At 43.1% G+C, this 12,236-nt stretch overlaps 1 protein-coding gene across 3 annotated transcripts in view; it reads right to left on the reverse strand.

Annotated features, from left to right (window-relative positions):
• The window catches only part of tgfbr3 (transforming growth factor, beta receptor III), a 172,570-nt gene extending 160,673 nt beyond the window's left edge, over positions 1 to 11,897 (reverse strand). For 2 of the 3 annotated variants that reach the window (XM_080195203.1, XM_080195201.1), the window contains exon 1: positions 11,782 to 11,897. The gene's annotated coding sequence lies outside the window, so the exon portion shown is untranslated. Of the gene's footprint in view, positions 1 to 3,264; positions 3,482 to 11,781 lie in introns of those variants that run through there. The other variant, XM_080195202.1, reaches the window with a different exon arrangement.
• Between the last annotated feature and the right edge of the window lie 339 nt (positions 11,898 to 12,236).

Below are 12,236 nucleotides of genomic sequence, written 5' to 3' on the forward strand. Positions count from 1 at the left end.
ACCTGAGTTACATTACATAGAGTCATAGAGGTTTACAGCATGGAAATAGGCCCTTTGGCCCAACTTGTCCAAGCCGCCCTTTTTTTAAACCCCTACGTTACTGCCAATTGCCCACATTTGGTCCATATCTCTCTATACCCATCTTACCCATATAACTGTCTAAATGCTTTTTAAAAGACAAAATTGTACCCACCTCTACTACTACCTCTGGCAGCTTGTTCCAGACACTCACCATCCTGTGTGAAAAAATTGTCCCTCAGGACACTTCTGTATCTCCCCTCTCATCTTCTAATTTTAGACTTCCTTACCTTTGGGAAAAGATATTGACTATCTGGCTGATCTATGCCCCTCATTATTTTATAGACCTCTACAAGATCATCCCTCAGCCTTCTACCCTCCAGAGAAAAAAGTTTCAGTCTATCCGGCCTCTTCTTATAACTCAAACCATCAAATCCTGGTAGCATTTTGGTAAATCTTTTCTGCACTCTTTTCTGGTTTAGTAATATCCTTTCTATAATAGGTTGACCAGAACTGTTCACAGTATTCCAAGTGTGATCTTAGCAATGTCTTGTACAACTTCACTCAAAGGGTGGTGAATCTCTGGAATTCTCTGCCCGTTGAAGTGGTGGAGGCTGCCTCGCTAAATATTTTTAAGAAGCGGGTTGATGGGTTCTTGATAAGAGAGGGGATTAAGGGTTATGGGGAGAGGGCGGGAAAGTGGAACTGAGCCACAACAGATCAGCCATGATCTTATTGAATGGCGGGGCAGGCTCGAAGGGCTAGATGGCCTACTCCTGCTCCTATTTCTTATGTAACTTCAACAATATGTTCCAACTCCTGTATTCAGTGTTCTGACCAATGAAACCAAACATGTTGAATGCATTCTTCACCACTCTGTCCACTTGTGATTCCACTTTCGAAGAGCTATGAACGTGTACCCCCCGATCTCTTCGTTCTGTAACTCTCCCCAGTGCCCTACCATTAACTGAGTAAGTCCTGCCCTGGTTCGATCTATCAAAATGCATCACCTCGCATTTATACATTCAGTGTCACAAAGCTTTAACCAAACAAATATTGATAAAGACACTTCAAATCTTTTCTAAAGCACTCCTGCAATGGGGTACCAGAATAGTTACAAGCCATCATTATTTCCTATCACTGTATATTTCTATCCTCAATAGCCAAAGTCCTATGCCATATCATTCTCCTTTCCCCATTCTGATCAGGTTCTGATCCCAGACATAATTTCTTTCTTGGGTTTCTGTCACACAAAGCATGACGAATCTCTCTCTTCCTCTCAAGATCTGATTTCACCACCTTTCTTTCCGAATGATGCTCACTTGCAGGCCTGAGTCAGACACAGCAGTGTCTCTACAACTGAACTCCAACATTGATTATCAAGTAGTTTCTACTTAAACATGTACCTAATTAACATCAACACAAAATAAAGTGTAACTGAAGGAAAGTGAAATCAAATGAACACTTGCATCCGGTAGACTGCACGGATTTCAGTACCGTGCACTGTTTTACCTTTCTACTTGTTGCAGATTAATTGTAACCTTTGCAACACTAACAACATTTACAAAGAGTCCAGATGATCTGCTAGGTTTTAGTTTAATACTTCAGTCCTTTTCAAAAGGTTAAAAGTTTCACTAGCAGTTACAAGTCACTGAGTAAGAGTTCCGTTTGTATGTTTAAGAGTGTAGGCGTAGGAAACTTCATTTTGAGAGTCTCTTGGTTCAGTGAGCGCACTCACATATCAGTCTGACGGTTACCTTCAATCCCCACCCCAGAGACTTCAGCACATAATCTAGCAGGACACTTCAGTGCAACACTCACTGTTGGAGATGCTGTCTTTAGGATGAAATAATTAAACCAAGGCTCTGCTTGTTGCTGCGGATGTGTTCTCGAGGAGTTCTGATCAATATTTATATCCGCTGTTTGTGAGCGCTCGTTGCGTGCAAATTTGCTGCCACAGTTTCCCACATTACCACAGCCACTACACTTCGAAATGGATTTCACTGCCTGTGAAGTTTTGAATATCTTAAGGTCCTGGAAGGTATTATATAACTTCAAATACAATTTCAAATGGCGGAGCACAGTAATAACGCGTCACTATTTGCTTGCATTTCAGTTAAGACATCATATAAATGCTAAACAAATAGGTAGAATATAACCACACCATCTGTCGCTACAGCTGGCTGGTGTTCCTCCCTCATTTGTTGCTTAGTTCCGTCATCGCCATGTCTCTCTAGGTCAGATAAGATAATATAACTGACATCTATGGTAATTAGGGTCGTTTGACAATTCCAGGACTTATAGCAGAGCTTCTTAAAAATATAAACTCACCAGCTGCATTTGAATAAAGTGAAAGCAGCAATTCTTACTAACGATACACGATCCAAGTGGGTAACACAAACTGATACCCAACAACAGTCAGATTCCGTGGCTGATGCATTTAATTCGAATTCATAACTATACAGCTCGCAAAGCCCAATAATACGACTATAAACATAAAACAAACTGCAATACTTTTGGCTGTTCTTTGAAAAAGCAATTAACTACTCATCAGCCGCTACTCCACGTGTCCCAGTCCCTAAAATGAAACGATGTGATTCCGATTTCTCGCAGTATTCTGAAAATGGACAACTTAACGTGTTTCTTGGTTATAATACGGTATGTTCTATCTATTCCCTCCACTTAATAACAACATCGAAGAAAATAACTCGGGAAGCTGTTCTCTTGTACCAGTGACAGCGGGTTAAGAAGTCATTTCAGAGATATAAACTACTATAAACCACCTGCAGGAACGATTTCCACGGCTGAAATTACAACCTGACAAGATTATCGATGCAAAAAGATGCTGGAAGATCTTACATGCAAGGGGCCAACATTAAAAATATATATCATTTTGCGCACTGTCTTCCTCGACCATATTCAGCTCCTGTGTCTCAGAAGCGATGCCAGAAAAGCTTGCCTCCACAAATGATGAAAAATATGCAACGGATTTCATCCCATCCCCTAAGATCGGGAGATGAGCCACGTGAAGGATGCAACTCATCAAAAGCAGCACAGAAAACTCACACGATGGTACCTAACATGAAGAAATAATCAGCAACATTCCCCCCCCCCGCCTCACACACACACACCCTGCAGATTCAGTCAGTGTCCCGATAACAGAGCTCTCTGCAACTTTCCTGCAGTGTGCAGACAAGTTCAGATCCAGCCTCTCCATCTCCAAGTTGAGGGAACATGCACACCTACCTCCAGCTGTCAAAGGGGCGCAGCGGAAAACACACTCAGCAGGCCCCAGTCTGAAGCCCCCCCCCCCCCCGAGTTAACACTGACAGTCCGGCTGACGGGAGCGTCTCAAATGGAGATAGAAGTATGCGAGCAGAGTTGTCCGCTCCCTACACACGACGTGAGGTTGTCACTTTGACCCCCCTGGTGGCTGCAGCAACGGGATCTCTCTCTCTCTCTCTCTCACACTCTCACTTCCCAAAACTCCGGCAACCACAGCCACTCAAACCCCACTGCGCATGCTCCGCCCATGGCACGGCGGCCCCGCCTCCTGCTGATGGCCCCGCCCCGATTTCCCTGTCTCCGCCCCCGAATGCCCCGCCCCGGCACTTTTCAACTCCCGCGCCTCGCCTCCAGCAAATGGTCACGCCCTCCCCTTCCCGCCTCCGGCGCCACGCCCCCCAGTATGTGCGCCCGCCCCGCCTCCTCGCCACCACGGCTCCCTCCCCCGCAACTTCCAGCAGATGGTCACGCCCCCTTCCCGACTCCCGCGCGCGGCTCCCCTGCCCCGCCCCCTACCCTCTAGTCCCGCCCCCAGATTGTAGACACGCCCCTTCCCCGCCCCCCCCCCCCCCCCGGTTCCCTCGCCCCGCCCCCTAAGGGAATGCTACACAGAATGGAGGCTGAGGATCAGAGCTGCAGGAAGGAAACTTTGGGCTTTGAAGTTAATCCTCTGCAATATCTTTTTTTGTGGGAGGACAGGGAAGAACATAGTTTAGAGTTAAGCAATTGGGTTGGAGATTCATTGCAGCGTTAATGTAAGCGTACTTGTGACTAATAAATAAAACTTTGCTTCAGATAGAAGCGAAGGGGCCATGTTAGTGTTTAACTTAGTTCTGTCGAAGGGTCATCTAGACTCGAAACGTTGGCTCTACTCTCCCTCCACAGACGCTATCAAACCTGCTGAGATTTTCCAGCATTTTCTGTTTTTGTTTACTTGTGACACTAATATAAGACTACAGGTGAGAAGGGGAGGGAGTTGGGATCCAGATAAATAGCCACAGGAAAGGGGCTAGAGAAAGGTAAACAAAATTCTTCAAGCCCGCAGCTTGCTCTCTGTTGGAAGAACGTGTTCCATCCTGTAAAAAAAAGCACGAAAAATGAGCTCCTTGAAGCTTGTGTCTAATGATTGATGTTCTTGTCAGTTCTGGGGCAAGAGATTTCATCCCAGGATAGATCTGGTATTTCCACACAAGGAACAATCAGTAATTATCAGTTTGCTCCAGTGTCAAAGAAGGAACACTGGCAAATAATTTAGTATGTTAACATTTTTAAATAGAGGAATGAATTACTTCTCCTCCACCCAGACGGGCTGAAGCACTTGCAACAAAAACAGAAAATGCTGCAAAAATTCAACAGGCCTAACAACATCTGTGGACAGAGAACAGAACCAACTTTTCGAGTTGGGATTCATTTGCAACCATCTTCAGTCTCAGCCTCCTTGTGAAGATCCCATCATTGCAGTCTTCAACCAATTCAATTTATTCTGCGTGAAATCAAGAAATGGCTCACTGCCCCTGGATACAGCAAACACTTACTGCCCTGGCAACATTCTGGCAAAAGGACTGAAGACTTGGTGCTCCAGAACTAACTGTATCCCTGTAGACAACCTGTTTTAGTGCAGCTACAACCCTGGCATCTACTTGATAGTAGAAAGTTCCCCGAATGTCCTGTCCACGAAAACCAGGATAAATTTAATCCAGCCAATTACTGCCCAATCAGTCTATTCTCAAGTATCAGCAAAGTGATCACCAGCAAATGTGTCATTGGCTGTACTATCAAAAGCAGCACTTACACAGCAATAATGACCTCATTACAGCCTTGGTCCAAACATGGACAAATTTAGAGCTGAACTTGAGATGAGGTGAAAGTGACTGCTAATGACATCATGGCAGCATTTGACTGGGGATAGCATCAAGGAGCCCTATCAGAACTGGTTAATGGGAATCAGAGGAAATCTCTATTATACCTAACACAAAGGAAGATGATTGCTGTTGTTGGAACTCAATTATCTCAGTCCAAGAACATCACTGCAGGAGTCCTTCAAGATAGTATCCTAAGCTCAACCATCTTCAGCTGTGTCATCAATAATGTTCCCTCCATCATAAAGTCAGAAGTGGTGATGTTCACTGATGATTATACAATGATCAGTAAGATTCATAACTCCTTAGATACTGAGGTGATCCATATCTATATATAGCAAGACCTGAATAACTTCAATCAGCTGGTAAGTGTCAAGTACATTCGTGCCACAAATCCAGTCCATGACCAGGCTTTACCATTACTGAATCTTCCACTATTAACATTTTGTGGTTACTTTTGATCAGAAACTGAACTGGACCAAGCATATAAATACTGTGGCTACAGGAACAGGTCAGAGGTTGGGAATTCTGCAGCAAGTAACTTCCCTCATGACTCCCCAAAGCCTGACTGCCATTTATAAAGTATTGTGGGTGTATTTACTGCATACAGACTGCAGCAGATCAAGAGGCAGTTCCATCATCACCACCTTGTCAAGCAGAAGTTAAGAATGAGCAACAAGTGTTGGACTAGCCAGCGATGGCTACATCCTGTGAAAGAATAAAAAGAGGGTGGAGAAAAATGTTGAATTAAGATTTTGAAGAGTAAAGAGATTGCTTAAGCAATAGATAATGAATCAACTTCTCAATTTGGTGTGAGATTGACTCATTTTGGTATATAACTATCACCTAAATTCAAAATAGTAGTCCCAACACTCAAACCTTACCACCACGCTCTATCACCTTGACATAACTTCTTTGATCTTCTGTTTTCCACCCTTCAGCTAATTTCTTATCCATTTCTAAGATCGTGAATGCCAGAGTTTTAAATTTAACTGATAGCTTTCTGTGTCCTTCAATTTTTTATTTGCAAATTCTTGTATATCACATCATAAATATGGTAACTACTTTAGTTGCCTTTTCTTTGAAACCAAGGAGATTTATCATCCAGGAACTTTAGCTTCTGAATCCACAATGGTAACGGTTTACTGAATTAAGATAATCCTTATTTACACTTGATAACTGATCCTATTAAAATAAAACCGGTTTCCCATCTGTCTTTTGTTATTCTTTATAAATATGGACCATTACATGTGCTGATTTCTATTGAGCCTGCTTTATTAAGGGTTTATGAATCTGCTCCAAATATACAAAGTAATTTATCTGTTTTAAGCATTGTTATGTAATCTAGGATTTATATCTCACTTTTAAAGCATTGTCTTTGCAGAGTGCACGTTACTCATGTTTTGTGTTGTGTATACTGGGAGGAAGTATCAGCAGTGGCTGAGTCAGATTCAAGTTGCACACCAGAGACATGAGCACAAAGTCCAAGCTGATCTCTAATGAATACTGAGGGAACACTATCTTGTCACCTTTCAGATGAGGGGTCCATCTGCCATCTTGAGTGGAACTGAAATAATCTACAGTGGTATTTTAAAGAATACAAGTTCTCCCAGTCATTCTGACCAATATATTTTCCTCAATCAAATTGCCAAACAGATTAATTTGGTATGTACCACATTCTAGTTTTCTGTGCACAAATAGGCCGCCACCTTTCCTACACTAGAACAGTGACCACTCTTTTAAAGCATTTCATTGACCATAAGGTGATTTGGGAGGTTCTGAGATCATGAAAGGCACTGATTAAATGCAGATTCATCTTTCTTTATATAATATCCAATATCTTATGTTCATCCTCTGTTTCAAGTCTTTCTATGGCTTTCATGGCTCCTGCTTCTTTTGTTTCAGTTGGAGTACTGTAGTACTATTAAATTTTGTCTTTACAATGCTGTTGATAGGGTATAGGTGCATTATCCTGACATTTCTTCTGGAGTTTGGGCTTTCCAATCAGCCAAAATGCTGTTTGTTTTCAAATATAAGGCTCATCAAGGATAAGAATACAAGATTAAAACATATATCTTCAAGGAGGCTTTTTTAAAACGATCAATTCGGGAGAAATATATAACAAAGAAAGTACTTCTCATTGACCAGACCCCCATCACACCTTTTATAATAAAAGGGAAAGTACAGTCAGTTCGCTTATGTGATCTAGTGAGTTTAAAAGTCGATAACCCATTAGCATTAAGACTATAAGACATAGGAGCAGAAGTAGGCGATTCAGCCCATTGAATCTACAATTCAATAACTGATGTGATATAATAATCCTCAATTCCACTTTCCCGCCTTCTTCTCAGAATTCTTAATCCACATATTAATTAAAAACCTGTCAATTTCAGCCTTGCATATATTTACTCAACCAGCTTCTACAGCCCTACTGCATAAAGAATTTCATAGATTCACAGAGAAGAAATTCCTCCTCACTTACATAGGCAACCCCATACTCTGAGATTATGGCCTCTGGTCTTAGACTCTCCCACAAGGGGAACCAACCTTTCAGCATCTACCCTGTCAAACCCCCTGGTAATCCTGTGTGCCTCAATAAGGTTGTTTCAACATAGCCATCACAATATTATACTTTTTTTAGGACTGGTCCAAATGATGATCGGTGATTTATGGAGTGCCAGTGCAACCTCATTAGTCTGGAGCAGTACACTTTACAATCCAACATTTGATAATTGCTGGCATGCCATAGCACAGGGGATTTCAACATCTGGTTTAGGGGGACCCTGAATATGTTTCTCCAGTTTAGTCTATTGAACTATAATGAGTAATTCATGATGTAGTAATGGGATGAATGTTAAGATTTTAAAGGTAGATGTATTTTGCTGAAAATTAAACATATATTGCAGGATAAATTTTTGTTCCCTTTGAGATTTGGTACTCTTGCAAGTCTGTCCTGATGAGTGCAGGACAAAAAGCTTGGGCAGTATTTTTTTTACATCAATACCAAGGAACCAATAGATGGATACATTTATTTAATTGGAAAACAAGATGCTCCTCTGCCACAGAATGAGTGTTAAAGACATGTGCTAAAATAACACATTCTGCTCAAGAAGTAAGGTAAAGCATATATATTGTCATAACATATGCTCTTTTTGATGGAATTTATGATGCCACCAAAGTATAATGAGCAGGGCATATCTCTCCCTAGATCTTAAATGAAAGTGGATTGAAGAAAAATGCAAGAGTAGAGTTGATGGCACAACTGGAGCAGAGCCTACAATGTAACTGTTCTGATTGTTAAAAAAAAATCGCAAGTCACGTGGCAAATACTAATATCAAGAGCAGAAGGATACTTAACTGATTTCTGTAAATACAAATTGAGCAGAGTATTCCCCCCAAAATTTCTAAGTGTCATAAAAGTCTGAAAGGGGGAGTGTCCCAGAGTTTTTTTTGGGCCAGTTCAATATTGCAATCTTCCCACACTCTTGTCAGTTTTTCGGACAGGAGGGATATTTGCATCAGTAGCAGGGGGAGTGGGGCCCAAGAACACCGATGGAGCTGGCTACAGAGTGCTCAAGCGCCATTGCACAGGACGCCTCAATCTCTCGGTGAACTGAGAGACCTCCTCCCACCCCTTTGAGTACATCAGACATCCTCCTCCTCATCATTAGCAATATGTTCTCCCCTCCCACCCAACATGGAATGCCAGCACTGCGGCATCAGAACCCTCCTGATGAACCCCCTGGCGGACCACTGGTGGCACCTACCCCCTCATTGCACAGCCCTTTCTTGCAGAAACCCTCCTTGCAGAGCCCACCTTGCTGAGCTCCCCCTGCATAAGCCCCCCCTCATCATTGTGAATAACACCACTCCCCCAGTCATAACCCCACTACCACAGGCCCCATCTCAACTCAAGCCCCACCCCATTTAGGCCACACACCCTGGCAGTCCCCCAACACACTTATTGTGCCCAACTGGGCACTGTCAGGTTGGGAAGTGCAAGGATACCAGGTTGGCACTGCCAATGGACACTGCTGAATGGGCACTGCCTAGCCATGCCCCGACCACCTGGGAGTTTCATTGGTCTCCAATCCCATCCCCCCCTCCACCCTGTGCGGCCATGATCTCCACTGCAGGGGACCAGGAGTGATTCTTGCTTGCGAAACCTCACACCGATGAGGCGGGAAGCATCTGGGAGTGTGGAAGCAGCTATCCCCGACATCCTAATGGGATTGAAATGCATTCAGTACAAGGTTGCAAAGCTGTTCTTGCAGCAAAGTAGGGCCAGGTGATTGCGTGCTGCAGTTTTTCGCCATGTAATGGCGAAAAACTGCAGCATCCAACAGTGCAGAGGGACCTGGGGGTCCTTGTGCATGAGTCGCAAAAACCCAGCCTGCAGGTGCAGCAGGTGGTCAGGAAGGCAAATGGGATGCTGGCCTTCATAGCGAGGGGGATTGAATATAAAAGTTGGGAGGTCTTGCTGCAACAGTACCGGGCACTGGTGAGGCTGCAGCTGGAGTACTGTGTGCAGTTTTGGTCGCTGCACTTACGCAAGGATATTTTGGCCTTGGAGGGAGTGCAGAGGAGGTTTACTAGGCTGATACTGGAGTTGAGGGGGTCGAACTATGAGGAGAGGCTGAATAAACTAGGCTTGTACTCGTTAGAGTTTAGAAGAATGAGGGGAGATCTCATTGAGACATATAAGATGATGAATGGGATGGATAGGATAGAGGTGGAGAGGCTCTTCCCGCTCAGAAAGGACAGTAGGACTAGAGGGCACAGCCTCAAGATAAAGGGGGGGGGGGCGGTTTAGAACAGAGTTGAGGAGGAACTTCTTCACTCAAAGGGTGGTGAATCTCTGGAATTCTCTGCCCGTTGAAGTGGTGGAGGCTGCCTCGCTAAATATATTTAAGACGCGGGTTGATAGGTTTTTGATAGGCAAGGGGATTAAGGGTTATGGGGAGAGGGCGGGAATGTGGAACTGAGCCACGACAGATCAGCCATGATCTTATTGAATGGGGGGGCAGGCTCGAAGGGCTAGATGGCCTACTCCTGATCCTATTTCTTATGTTCTTATTGCATGCAATGTTTTGGCCTCTCACACAATCTTCCCATCTCACAACACCGATCAACCAGAGTCATGAGCCGATTTTCTGTAATTTCCATGATGGGTGAATGTGCTAATGGTCTGCCTACTAAAACATTCAGAATACATCGAACATCACCCTGCATTTTGGAACATGAACTCCGGTTTGTTATCAACCTTTCAGATTAATTAATTAATTAATTAATAGTCAACACTTTTGAGCAGTGCATTTTCTACAACTCAATATAACCTATTCAAAATAAAAACAGCAAGGGCTGGAAAAACTCAGCAGGTCTGGCGGCATCTGTGGAGACAGGAAAGAGAATTAACATGTTGAGTCCAATGTGACCCATCTCCTGAGTTGAGCAGAGGTAGAAATGTGACGGGTTCGATGCTGTTGAAAAAGGGGGGAGCGGCAGGTCGAGCCCAAGAGAAGGTCAGGGATAGATTAAAGAATGGAGAAAATTAAATAACAAATCCAGCCGCGCTCTCCCCAAAAACCGGAAAGTCCCACCCGAGGTCAACGGTCTGCCCCTCACCTGTTCCGATTCCAGTGGTGGGCAGAAAAGGAAAATTTGCCCCTTTGTCTATTTTCCATGACATTTTATCTCTCCCTCACCACACCCCGTCCCCCCGCCTCTGATCGTCACCCTTGACCATCTCTTTCGCTCCACTGGAAGCATTCACTTGCTCTCTCCACAAATGCTGCAACACCTGCTGAGTTTATTTTCCAGCGTTTCTGTTTTTATTTCAGATTTCCAGCATCCGCAGTGTTTTACTTTGTTTCATTATGCAACACATTCAATCTTGCTTTTAAGTGGGTCCCACCAAATATTTTCCAATGCAATTAAGAATTCCACGCTGTAAACCTCTATGGCTCTAAATAATACGTAAGTTAGCCGCCGGGGAAAATATTTGTTAAAAGCAGACGTATTCTGGAAATTTAGGGATTTTGGAAAGTTCTTCACATGCTAAATTGTGAGATTATTTTCTCTCTCTTAAGCACATTTCACGAAAAAGTGGGTTAGTTCTATTCTGCGTCCCCAAGAGCTGATGGATGTGTTTCTGAAATTAACCAAGCAAAGAGTGCGCCCAAACAAACTGAAAACACAAACTGATTGAAACGCTCACTGAAGACAGTTGCAAAAAGAATGAGCCAAATGACGTTAACAAAATGTACTGTCGAAACAAATGGAAAGCATCAACTAAAAATAATCTCAAGCTGTACACGGATAAACGATTATACAATTTTCCTAACTTGCTAGCCGAGTAGCTGGGTAAAAGATAGAAAAATCCTAAACTTCTGGCGATTATAAACTTGGTACATGTTACCGGGTCTTCGTTCACTCCGTATTAAACCATATCTAAACAGTATTAATGCAACTTGAATAGGTTCAGATACGTAAAATATAGAAAATTGAAACTGGAAAAGAAAAGCAAAACGTATCAACACAAACATAAATCATGATTTAAGAATGAACTAATGTCCCAGCAATTAAGTTTGTCGCAATTCGTTTTTAAAGTATGAATTACCTATAAACAGTTGTGAAATCCAGGTTCCGGTTGTAGCTATTGAGCCTATATTTATGTTTCAAATTTTAAGCTGATCTTTATAGAGAGCGGCTAGAAGAAAACACATCCCACATTTGATGTCACTTGGTGGTTTGGACAAATCAGTGCAATCAAACAACCGCTGCACCGGACTGCGAAGATACGGGAGCGTGGGTATGGTGAAGGGTAGTGCTTAGCTGCCATCTCCTGGAAAACAAATGCAGTGCAAGCGCCAAGTCCTTTGCCCGATTGCTACAATCCTCTGGGCGCTAACTATTTTAAGAACCCTGCCGAATTTGATTTGATTTGATTTATCATTGTTACATGTATTACCATACAGTGAAAAGTATTATTTCTTGCAACTATACAAACAAAGCATACGGTTCATAGAGAAGGAAACGAGAGAGCAGAATGTAGTCCTACCCTCATAGCTAGTG

The sequence above is a fragment of the Carcharhinus amblyrhynchos genome, chromosome 9 (genome assembly GCF_965287045.1).
Source record: "Carcharhinus amblyrhynchos chromosome 9, sCarAmb.v2.hapA, whole genome shotgun sequence".
Classification (NCBI taxonomy): domain Eukaryota; kingdom Metazoa; phylum Chordata; class Chondrichthyes; order Carcharhiniformes; family Carcharhinidae; genus Carcharhinus; species Carcharhinus amblyrhynchos.